The sequence below is a fragment of the Arachis stenosperma genome, chromosome 6 (genome assembly GCF_014773155.1).
Source record: "Arachis stenosperma cultivar V10309 chromosome 6, arast.V10309.gnm1.PFL2, whole genome shotgun sequence".
Taxonomy (NCBI): domain Eukaryota; kingdom Viridiplantae; phylum Streptophyta; class Magnoliopsida; order Fabales; family Fabaceae; genus Arachis; species Arachis stenosperma.
The window spans coordinates 112,758,054-112,771,149 of NC_080382.1; the positions used below are offsets into that span (position 1 = coordinate 112,758,054).

The 13,096-nt window shown below is 40.3% G+C and overlaps 1 non-coding gene across 1 annotated transcript; it reads right to left on the bottom strand.

Moving 5' to 3' along the window:
* Positions 1-1,028: 1,028 nt before the first annotated feature.
* On the bottom strand, positions 1,029-1,136 carry LOC130938288 (small nucleolar RNA R71). The gene has a single exon (XR_009069460.1). It is a non-coding gene; the product is annotated as a small nucleolar RNA R71 (small nucleolar RNA).
* Between the last annotated feature and the right edge of the window lie 11,960 nt (positions 1,137-13,096).

The window sequence follows — 13,096 nt, forward strand, 5'->3', positions numbered from 1 at the left end:
GCAAGTCACTAATTTTCCAAATCAAATCTTTTAAAATAATTTTCAAAACATATCTTTTAAAATGGTTTTCAAATCATATCTTCTCAATCACATCTTTTTAAGACAATAACCTTTCAATCATATTTTTTTATCATATCTTTTTCAAATTAGTTTTCAATCAAATCTTTTTAGTTTCTAATTTCAAAATCTTTTTCAAAAATCACTTGATTTCTCTTCCACTTTCAATTTTCGAAAATTATCAATCAAATTTTCAAAATGTTTTCAAAATCTTTTAATTGAATTTTCGAAAATCCTCTTCCCTCCTTCTCACATCCTTCTATTTATGGAGTACCACTCCTTCTAAATGCACAATTCGAACCTTATCTAATTAAAGTTCGAATTCTTCTTCCCCTTCTTCTTTCTATTTCTCTTTTCCTCTGACATTTCAAGGAATCTCTATACTGTGACATAGAGGATTCCACATTTTTTTTTCTCTTCTCTTTCATATGAGCAGGAGCAGAGACAAAGGCATTCTTGTTGAAGCTGATCCTGAACCCGAAAGGACCTTGAAGAGAAAGCTAAGAGAAGCCAAAGCACAACTCTCTTTAGAGGACCTGACCGAATTCTTCAAAGAAGAAGAACCCATGGCAGCCGAAAACAACAACAATGCCAACAATGCAAGGAAGGTGCTGGGTGACTTCACTGCACCTACTCCCGACTTCTATGGGAGAAGCATCTCTATCCCTGCCATTGGAGCAAACAACTTTGAGCTTAAGCCTCAATTAGTTTCTCTAATGCAACAGAATTGCAAGTTCCATGGACTTCCAATGGAAGATCCTCATCAGTTTTTAGCTGAATTCTTGCAAATCTGTGACACAGTCAAGACTAATGGGGTTAACCCTGAGGTCTATAGACTGATGCTATTCCCTTTTGCTGTAAGAGACAGAGCTAGAATATGGTTGGATTCTCAACCTAAAGAAAGCCTGGACTCTTGGGAAAAGCTAGTCAATGCCTTCTTGGCAAAGTTCTTTCCACCACAAAGATGGAGTAAGCTTAGAGTGGAAGTCCAAACCTTCAGACAGAAGGATGGAGAATCCCTCTATGAAGCTTGGGAAAGATACAAACAATTAATCAGAAGATGTCCTTCAGACATGCTTTCTGAATGGAGCATCATAGGTATTTTCTATGATGGTCTCTCTGAACTATCTAAGATGTCCTTGGATAGCTCTGCTGGAGGATCTCTTCATCTGAAGAAGACGCCTGCAGAAGCTCAAGAATTGATTGAAATGGTTGCAAATAACCAATTCATGTACACTTCTGAAAGGAATCCTGTAAACAATGGGACTAGTCAGAAGAAAGGAGTTCTTGAGATTGACACTCTGAATGCCATATTAGCTCAGAACAAGATATTGACTCAACAAGTCAATTTGATTTCTCAAAGTCTGTCTGGAATGCAAAATGCACCAAACAGTACTAAGGAAGCTTCATCTGAGGAAGAAGCTTATGATCCTGAGAACCCTTCAATAGAAGAGGTGAATTACATGGGAGAACCCTATGGAAACACCTACAATTCTTCATGGAGAAATCACCCAAATCTCTCATGGAAGAATCAAGAAAGACCTCAACAAGGTTTCAATAACAATAATGGTGGAAGAAACAGGTTTAGCAATGGCAAGCCTTTTCCATCATCTTCTCAGCAACAGACAGAGAGTTCTAAGCAGAATACTTCTGAATTAGCAACAATGGTCTCTGATCTAATAAAGACCACTCAAAGTTTCATGAATGAAACAAGGTCCTCCATCAGAAATTTGGAAGGACAAGTGGGTCAGCTGAGCAAGAAAGTTACTGAACTCCCTCCTAGTACTCTCCCAAGTAATACAGAAGAAAATCCAAAAGGAGAGTGCAAGGCCATCAACATGGCCGAATATGGAGAGGAAAGAGAGGAAGAAGACGCCACTGAGAAAGACCCCAGTGGGCGTGCACCACTCTCCTCTGAGTTCCTCAATGAGGAACCTTGAGAATCTGAGGCTCAAAATGAGACCATAGAGATTCCATTGGACTTACTTCTGCCATTCATGAGCTCTGATGAGTATTCTTCCTCTGAAGAGGATGAGTATGTTACTGAAGAGCAAGTTGCTAAATACCTTGGAGCAATCATGAAACTAAATGACAAGTTATTTGGAAATGAGACTTGGGAGGATGAACCTCCGTTGCTCACCAAAGAACTGGATGACTTGTCTAGGCAGAAACTGCCTCAAAAGAGGCAGGATCCTGGGAAGTTTTCTATACCTTGTACCATAGGCACCATGACCTTCAAGAAGGCCTTGTGTGACTTAGGGTCAAGTGTGAACCTCATGCCCCTCTCTGTAATGGAGAAATTAGGGATCTTAGAGGTGCAAGCTGCAAGAATCTCATTAGAGATGGCAGACAACTCAAGAAAACAAGCCCATGGACTTGTAGAGGATGTTCTGGTTAAAATTGAAGACCAGTACATTCCTACTGATTTCATAGTCCTAGAGACTGGGAAGTGCATGGATGAATCAATCATCCTTGGCAGACCCTTCCTAGCCACAGTAAAGGCTGTGATTGATGTTGACAGAGGAGAGTTAATCATTCAAGTGAATGAAAAATCCTTGGTGTTTAAGGCCCAAGGATATCCCTCTGTCATCATGGAGAGGAAGCATGAAGAGCTCCTCTCAAAACAGAGCCAAACAGAGCCCCCACAGTCAAACTCTAAGTTTGGTGTTGGGAGGCTACAACCAAACTCTAAGTTTGGTGTTGAAACCCCACATTCAAACTCTAAGTTTGGTGTTGGGAGGTTTCAACACGGTTCTGAGCATTTCTGAGGCTCCATGAGAGCCCTCTGTCAAGCTAATGACATTAAAGAAGCGCTTGTTGGGAGGCAACCCAATGTTTTATAATTAATTATTTTCTTTTGTTATTTTATCTTTTTTATAGGTTGATGATCATAAGAAGTCACAAAAACAATGAAAAAACAAAAACAGAATGAAAAACAGGAAGAAAAACAGCACACCCTGGAGGAGAAGAAACTGGCGTTCAAACGCCAGTAATGCTAGCTGTTGGGCGTTTAACGCCCAGTCTGGCACCATTCTGGGCGTTTAACGCCAGAAAGGGGCACCAGACTGGCGTTAAACGCCAGTAAAGGGCAAGAACCTGGCGTTAAACGCCAGGAATGGGCACCAGCCCGGCGTTTAACGCCAGAAATGGCTCAAAACGTGATTTTGAGCAACATTTGGTGCAGGGATGACTTTTCCTTGACACTACAGGATCTGTGGACCCCACAGGACCCTACCATCACTCTCTCTCTTCTTCCCCCATTCACCAATCACCTCAACACCTCTTCCCCAAAAACCCTTCACCTATCAAATCCCATCTTTCTCTTCACCACTCACATCCATCCTTCATAAATCCCCACCAACCTCACCCTTCAAATTCAAACCACTTTCCCTCCCAAACCCACCCATAATGGCCGAACCTTTACCCCCCTCTCTCCTATAAATACCCTTCTTCAACTCTTCATTTTCACACAACCTAAACCCCCTTTCTTACCCTTCTTGGCCGAACACACTACCATCTCCCTTCTTCCTCATTTCTTCTTCTTCTACTCTCTTCTTTCTTCTTTTGCTCGAGGACGAGCAAACATTTTAAGTTTGGTGTGGTAAAAGCGTTGCTTTTTCGTTTTTCCATAACCATTTATGGCATCCAAGGCCGGAGAAACCTCTAGAAAGAGGAAAGGGAAGGCAAAAGCTTCCACCTCCGAGTCATGGGAGATGGATAGATTCCTCTCAAGGGTGCATCAAGACCACTTCTATGAAGTTGTGGCCTTGAAGAAGGTGATCTTCGAGGTCCCCTTTTCACTCAAAAAGGGTGAATATCCGGAGATCCGCCATGAGATCCGAAGAAGAGGTTGGGAAGTTCTTACCAACCCCATTCAGCAAGTCGGAATCTTGATGGTTCAAGAGTTCTATGCCAATGCATGGATCACAAAGAACCATGACCAAAGTGTGAACCCGAATCCAAAGAACTATCTCACTATGGTTCGGGGGAAATACTTGGATTTTAATCCGGAGAGTGTGAGGGTGGCGTTCAACTTGCCTATGATGCAAGGAGATGAGCATCCTTACACTAGAAGGGTCAACTTTGATCAAAGGTTGGACCAAGTCCTCACAGTCATATGTGAAGAGGGCGCACAATGGAAGCAAGATTCAAGAGGAAAGCCGGTCCAATTGAGAAGGCATGACCTCAAGCCCGTGGCTAGAGGATGGTTAGAGTTCATACAACGCTCAATCATCCCCACTAGCAACCGGTCCGAAGTTACCATAGACCGGGCCATCATGATCCATAGTATCATGATTGGAGAAGAAATAGAGGTTCATGAGGTTATAGCCCAAGAACTCTATAAGGTGGCGGACAAGACCTCCACCTTGGCAAGGTTAGCTTTTCCTCATCTCATTTGTCACCTCTGTTATTCAGTTGGAGTTGACATAGAGGGAGACATTCCCATTGATGAGGACAAGCCCATCACCAAGAAAAGGATGGAGTACACAAGAGATCTCACTCATCATGAGATCCCTGAGATTCCTCAAGGGATGAATTTTCCTCCACAAAACTATTGGGAGCAACTAAACACCTCCCTAGGAGAACTAAGTTCCAACATGGGACAACTGAGGGTGGAGCATCAAGAACACTCCATCATCCTTCATGAAATTAGAGAAGATCAAAGAATCATGAGGGAGGAGCAACAAAGACAAGGAAGAGACATTGAGGAGCTCAAGCACTCCATAGGATCTTCAAGAGCAAGAAAGAGCCGCCATCACTAAGGTGGACCCGTTCTTTGATTTCCTTGTTATTGTTCTTCTGTTTTTCGAATTTTAATGCTTATGTTTATCCATGTTTGTGTCTTATGATCATTAGTGTCTTAGTGTCTATGCCTTAAAGTTATGAATGTCCTATGAATCCATCACCTTTCTTCAATAAAAACGTGCCTAATTGATAAAAGAAAGAATTGCATGAATTTTGAATTTTATAATAGTTTAATTATTTTGATGTGGTGGCAATATTTTTGTTCTCTGAATGTATGCTTAAACAGTGCATATGTCTTTTGAATTTGTGGTTCATGAATGTTGGCTCTTGAAAGAATGATGAAAAAGGAGACATGTTACTGAGAATCTGAAAAATCAATAAAATGATTCTTGAAGCAAGAAAAAGCATTAAAAAAAAAACCGAAAAAAAAAACGAAAAAAAAAAAGAGAAAGGAATAAGAGTTGTGATTCAAGGCAATAAGAGTGTGCTTAAGAACCCTGGATACCTCTAATTGGGGACTTTAGCAAAGCTAAGTCACAATCTGAAAAGGTTCACCCAATTATGTGTCTGTGGCATGTATGTATCCGGTGGTAATACTGGAAGACAGAGTGCTTTGGGCCACAGCCAAGACTCAATAAATAGCTATGTTCAAGAATCATCATACTTTACTAGGAGAATCATTAACACTATCTGGATTCTAAGTTCCTAAAGAAGCCAATCATTCTGAATTACAAGGGATAGAGTGAGATGCCAAAACTGTTCAGAGGCAAAAAGTTAAAAGTCCCGCTCATCTGATTAATACTGATCTTCACAGATGTTTTTGGAATTCATTGCATATTCTCTTCTTTTTATCTTATTTGATTTTCAGTTGCTTGAGGACAAGCAACAATTTAAGTTTGGTGTTGTGATGAGCGGATAATTTGTATACTTTTTGGCATTGTTTTTAGTATATTTTTGATATGATATAGTTAGTTTTTAGTATATTTTTATTAGTTTTTAATTAAAAATCACTTTTCTGGACTTTACTATGAGTTTGTGTGTTTTTCTGTGATTTCAGGTATTTTCTGGCTGAAATTGAGGGACCTGAGCAAAAATCTGATTTTGAGACTCAAAAGGACTGCAGATGCTGTTGGATTCTGACCTCCCTGCACTCGAAGCGGATTTTCTGGAGCTACAGAAGCCCAATTGGCGCGCTCTCAACGGCGTTGGAAAGTAGACATCCTGGGCTTTCCAGCAATATATAATAGTCCATACTTTGCCCAAGATTTGATGGCCCAAACCGGCGTTCAAAGTCACCTCAAGAAATCCCAGCGTTAAACGCTGGAACTGGCACCCAAATGGGAGTTAAACGCCCAAACTGGCACCAAAGCTGGCGTTTAACTCCAAGAAGAGTCTCTACACGAAATTGCTTCATTGCTCAGCCCAAGCACACACCAAGTGGGCCCAGAAGAGGATTTTTATGTCATTTACTCATTTCTGTACACCCTAGGCTACTAGTTTCTTATAAGTAGGACCTTTTACTATTGTATAGAAATCTTTTGATCACTTTTAGATCTCTAGATCATCTTTGGACATTTTAGTTCTTAGATCATTGGGAGGCTGGCCATTCGGCCATGCCTAGACCTTATGCTTATGTATTTTCAACGGTGGAGTTTCTACACACCATAGATTAAGGTGTGGAGCTCTGCTGTACCTCGAGTATTAATGCAATTACTATTGTTCTTTCATTCAAATTCCGCTTGTTCTTTATCCAAGATATCACTTGTTCTTCAACATGATGAAGGTGATGATTGACGCCCATCACCATTCTCACTCATGAACAAAGTGACTGACAACCACTCTTGTTCTACAAGCATTTGAGGCTTGGTGAATATCTCTTGGATTCCTGATTGCACGATGCATGGTTGATCGCCTGACAACCGAGTGCTCGCCTGACAAACGAGCCAACCATTCCGTGAGATCAGAGTCTTCGTGGTATAGGCAAGAACTGATGGCAGCATTCAAGAGAATCCGGAAGGTCTAACCTTGTCTGTGGTATTCTGAGTAGGATTCAATGATTGAATGACTGTGACGTGCTTCAAACCTGTAACCTACTGGGCGTTAGTGACAGACGCAAAAGAGTTATTCTATTCCGGTAGGGGAGGGAACCACACCGGTGATTGGCAGTACTGTGACAGAGTGTGTGCATTAGCTTTCACTGCGAGGATGGGAGGTAGCTGCTGACAACAGTGAGACCCTATACGAGCTTGCCATGGAAAGGAGTAAGAAGGGTTGGATGAAGACAGTAGGAAAGCAGAGAGACGGAAGGGAAGGCATCTTCATGCGCTTATCTGAAGTTCCTACCAATGAATTACATAAGTATCACTATCTTCACCTTTATGTTATTTTCGTTCATCACCATATATATCTGAGTTTGCCTGACTAAGATTTACAAGATGACCATAGCTTGCTTCAATACTAACAATCTCCGTGGGATCGACCCTTACTCACGTAAGGTTTATTACTTGGACGACCCAGTGCACTTGCTGGTTAGTTGTGCGAAGTTGTGTAATGCCATGGTATTGAGCGCACCAAGTTTTTGGAGCCATTACCAGGGATTATGAGAGTTGTGAAAAAGTATAGTTCACAATTTCGCGCACCAAAAACCACTCCCAAAAATACTTTCATTCGATAACGCACATCCATAGATACCATACAACTTACAAAACTCATCAAGAGTACATCCATATATATATATATATATATATATATATATATATATATATATATATATAATATTACAAACATTACCCAATACAATTTCTATCCCTCTTATAGAATATATCAAGATAAAGGCGAGGGTACAAAAATAATAAGTTCCAGATGCAAACACAAGTAGGAAGATGCAGACACAAACAAACAGTTATTGCAAGTAGAACAATTAGCAGTTAATCACATAGGCAAACCAAGTATAATATGCACACCCAAACAATGTCACACAGATGCATATGATGCATGCATGTCCCTAGTGGCTGATGATATCATCTGTCGGTTATAGAGCCAACCCGACAAGTCCTGGTAGGTAACCATTGGATTGTCCCTCTGTCGTGTCTTCCCAACTCGAGTTATACTCAATATAAACTTGATCATAATCATGATCCATATCCATCACCCTCACTGGTGAATATGTATGGGGGTGAGCTCATCCGGGGCTTTCACAGTGCCCGGCCACCCTGACGACATAGGGTCAAAAGAGCTTCAAGTCTCAACCTGGAGCACGTGGTGGCTAGCCACTGCTTTCTCCCAGGGAAACTCTTATCTCCGATAGTGAAAGTGCAATATCACAAATTATCAATTTCTCAGCATATATGTGTTCATTCCTAGCCATGGATCAACATCCATCTCAGCCATCTGGCTCACGATTCAATCCAGAACCAGCCAATATTCATAATCATACACAGCCATTTCGGCTCACGGTTCAATCTAGAACCAGCCAACATTCATAATCATACACAGCCATTCCGGCTCACAACAAACAGCACTTCCACATTCAACATTATCAATTCATAAAATTGGCATTTAAGCCATAAGTCACTTTTTCTCAAATCATTTCACTTTGAAATCAAGTTTCAACTCTTTTCAGCCTTGGCTTTAGAAATCTCGTTTCTCAAATCATCTCAGGCTCATAAGCCAAATTTTCTCAAGTGAGTTCCTTTTTAAAAACAAAGCCACTCTCGGCATTCTCTTTCCAAAACTTCCAAAACCATGGCAAGTTAAGGATTTATTTTAAAGTATTCAAAATCACCCATACAACAATGGGATTTTATAACAAAAGTTTCTCGGCAGAGTCCCAAGTCTTTAGGGGAGAATAACATAACTCATTTCGCCAAATTCATTTTAAATTCATTAAAAACCTTGGCTTCCTGATTTGAGTAGTAAAATAGGATCTAAGCCAATCCAAGTCATGTAATCAATTACTCTTTTCAAAGCCATTTCCTTTACTTAAACAAAATCGGCTTCAATTCCATAATTAAATCTGAAGTGTTTCAAACTGCTAAGAGAATCATTTTTGTTGTGTTAAACTAGAGTTCAAAGGGTACTCTGAATCTCATTCAAAACGTCAAAATAAAGAGGTTCATCAATCGAAATCCAATTCCTTTTAAAATCACGAAAACTCTTCCAATGGACACCCTTTATGTTTAATAGAGAAAAACATAAACCCGTTTTACCTTTTAAAACAGCCTCAAGGCAAAATTCTCTTTCGAATAACTTGTACCCAAAGACATACTATTCTTCTTGGAAAATAAGGAGAAATCATGGTTCTCTTTTCAGTAATTCTTTCAAAGCATAGCTTCATCGCTTTTCATAATTGATCTAAGTAAAGTTAACAAAAAAAGCCCTAAATTCACAATCCTTCAAGTAAATAGGAAAGGCATTAAACTCAAAATTTCCCAAATAACATTTCAAATAAAGCCTCGAATTTTATAGAAATTTCGACAGCATCTCCCCTAAAACTTGGACTTTGCCACCCGGTTTTGGTCCCAACTAAACCGTTCCTCAATCCTTTTCAACAGTCCAGAACCCAAAACTCAATTCAAAATCACGCTAAATCCATCAGTCACCTCAGTGGCATATCTCAAGGAAACTATTTCAAATCAAATCAATATCAACCGATTTAACTCATTTTCAAAGCTTTAAAGAAACGGCTCAGTAACAAATCATTTGTCCAAAACCAAGTCAATTAAAGTAAACTAGGCTGAATTCAAAGGTGCATTCGACTTTTCAAATCATCAAAATAATTAACTCAAATCAAATCAATCCTCAGCGGATTAAACTCAGATTTCAAATCTTTAAAGAATCAACTTCAAAACATTACATTTCACAAAGTCACACAACAATCCAGCCAAACCAACATCCATAATCATTCGAGTCAATCAAATAATACATAAGGAAGATACAATCACCAAATACACAATATCTCACATCAGTATCAATATGTAATAATTCCAATACATAAAACATAGTTTCTGGAAAGCGCCCTTACCTCGACAAATTGAAGCTATAACCCAAACTCGTTAACTGATTCCTTTTTGCTCAGCCCGAAATTACCGAAAATCAGAACCTCGGCTCTGCTTGCTCTCTCGAAAGCAAAAACAGCTACAAGCGGCATAAGCAAACCGGATTCTAACTCCTAAAACCATTAACATCGCAATCACTTTACTACACGGAACAGAACACTAACGCAGGGCTTTCGAAAATCGAAAATGCTTACCGAAACGAAGAAAGAACGGCTGCACCGAATAGCGGCAGTCCCCGAACCGATTCGGCGGCAGCTTTAATCGTGACCCGCAATAACCGGAGCTTGACTCGATGTTACAAAACCTCAGAATCTGTGGCCAAATATAGCAGCATATTGATTTTTGATAGCTCCGGAATGAAAATGCATACCATGAGAAAGGATTTAAAGACTGAATCAAACTGCAGAAGCTCTGGTGATGGGTCCGGCGACCACAACAGCATCTCCGGCAGCGACAATGTAACTTATGACAACCACTTCATGAAATACAACAGTTTCAGTGACAGCTTCAAAGTAAAATTGAATTGGCAGAACTAGGAGGAACCAGAAACAGGGCAAGCTCACCAGAACGGCAGTGACCAGAAATTCTGGCGGCAGCAGCATCCGACGGCCATAGAAGCTCCAGCGGCGTCGTGGGTTGTTTCTCTCACCGCGAGCTCTCTGTCTCTCTCTCGCCCTCTGTTTCACTGACGACGGCAATGGCTTCACAGACGAGACCAGGCGCGGCGGTTTCAGGCCCTCAGCCCCTTCTCACTCGCGTACCCTCTCTCTCTGTGTCTCAGCTTCAACGGCGACTCCTGGTGGACCAATGGCGACGACGATAGCGCGGGCAGCCGCGGCAGCGTGAAGAGGCTGGCTTCATGGTGCTACAACTCGGGGATGGTGACTTGCGAGGGTGACATCGACGGCTCCTTGCGGTGGTTGTGACCCTCCTTCCCTCGGCGGTATCAAGCGGCGACGACAAACCCCAGTGCTACCGGCGCAGATCCTTGCCTCATTCACGAATCTCACTCCTCTCGCCCCTACGCGATGCGACGGCGCGACGGCATTGACGCCCGCCGACGCCGTCCTCCCCATCTGCTCTCCTCCCCGTTTCTCTTCTCCCACCTTCTGTTTCTCCTTTCTTTCTTTCATGGAAAAAGAAATGTTGCTGCTGAGTTAGGGAAAAGGGGATTTCGGCTGCAGCTGGGTGTGGGGGAAAAAGGAACTGGGTCGGGTAACGGGTCGCTGGGTTAGGGTTTCATTCTTTTGAAAATTAGGGTTAGGGGTGATTTGGTAATTTCACATAAAATTGGGAATGATATAATAATTGAAACCCAAATTAAATTCAACACTAATCATATATAGGAAAATACTATTTGCTCATCAACTTCACAAATTATTTTCAATAAAATGCCCAAATCTAAAAATTAGAAATAATATAATTAATTTCTTCATTTTCCAAAATAGCAGTATTAATATTTAAAATATTACTTATCTAATCCAAATCATATAAAATCCTTATTATTTCACAACTATCAACTTTATACTTTAAATATGGAAAATAATCCAATAATTATAAAATTGGATAATAATCATAACTCATCTCAAATCCAATAAATCAAAACTTGCCTTAATTACCTTTAATAAAATAATTTCTGAAATTAAGGCTATAAATAACCATATGATTTGAGACTTGATCATAATAAGACTTTTCAAAAGTTCTGGGTCTTACAGTGTTAGCTGTTCTCTTCTCTGCTGTGTTTTGTTTTCTGATATTCATGAGACAAAAATAAATTGTCTCATAAATTTCTACTACTGAGTACAAACAGAATCAGAATTGAAAGTTTGTTTGAAAATATCATAACAGCAACTTAAAAGAAAGGCATAGATTTAACCCCCCTTCTCTAAGCCTACCAAAACCTTCAATTGGTATCAAGAGCTAAGGTCTCAAGAATCAAGCTTAACCGCTTGGAGCAAAGATCCAATGGTGAACAACTTAGGCACAACCACAGTTGCCTACACCCTCACTAAAGGCAAGTCAAACAACCGGCCACCTTTCTTCAACGGAAAGAACTATGCCTACTGGAAAGAAAGGATAAGGATCTTCATCCAATCCATTGACTACAACATATGGAAGATAGTTGTGAGCAGTCCCAAGATCCCAACAAAAACAAGTGCTGATGGAGTGATGACTCCAAAAGAAAAAGCTGAATGGAATGAAGATGATAAGAAGAAGATGGAGCTGAATGCTAAAGCAATCAACCTTCTTCACTATGCTATCAACTTTGAAGAGTACCGGAAGGTGTCTAGATGCAAGACAGCCAAAAAAATCTGGGAAAAACTCCAGGTTACACACGAAGGCACCAAACAAGTCAAAGAAACGAGGATTGATATGCTGCAAAAAGAGTACGAAATGTTCAACCTGAAGGATGGAGAAAGCATTGATGAAGCGTTTGAGAGATTCTCAATCATAATCAACAACCTTGATGCTATGGGTACAAACTATGCAGAACAAACCTTGGTGAGAAAACTCCTTAGAAGCCTCATAAAAGATTGAGAAACCACTGCCACTGTCCTAACCGAGAGCAACAACCTAAGCCCCATAACCTATGATGAGCTGAGAGGAAAACTCCTTGCTTATAAAACCACACACACAAACACCGACTCAAAGAAAAAGGGAATAGCCCTCAAGTCAAAAGTAGAACCAAAAGAGAGTGAGTCTAGTGATGGTATTTCAGATGATGAACTCTTATTTTTTGCTAGGAGACTTAGAAGGATGATGAAGAATAAGGGCAAGTACAAGGGCTCAAGCTCAAAGAAACACAAGATGGACATAAGCAAGGTGACTTTTCATAATTGCAAGGAGGCTGGACACTTCAAGCTAAACTGTCCAAAGCTCAAGAAGGAGGACAAAGGCAAGAAAGAAAGGAAAAGAGTGCTCATGGTAGCTTGAGAGGATCTTGAGAACGACTCAAATGAAGAAGAAGAATTTGAAGGCGAAGATAAAGACTGCTTCATGGCTGGAAACAACAATCTTGATGAGGTAAATTATTATGATTTGACCATTGATGATTTACATGCTATTATTGATGATCTCACTTTAAATGCCTCAAAACTGCTTGACAAGTACAATGAATGCAGATCTGAAAGAGATGTATTGAGATCTGAAAATGATTTTTTAAAAGAAAAAGTGAAGGAAATTGAATGTGCTTTGGACATTATTGAAGAAAACAAATTTCTAAAATCTGAACTTGA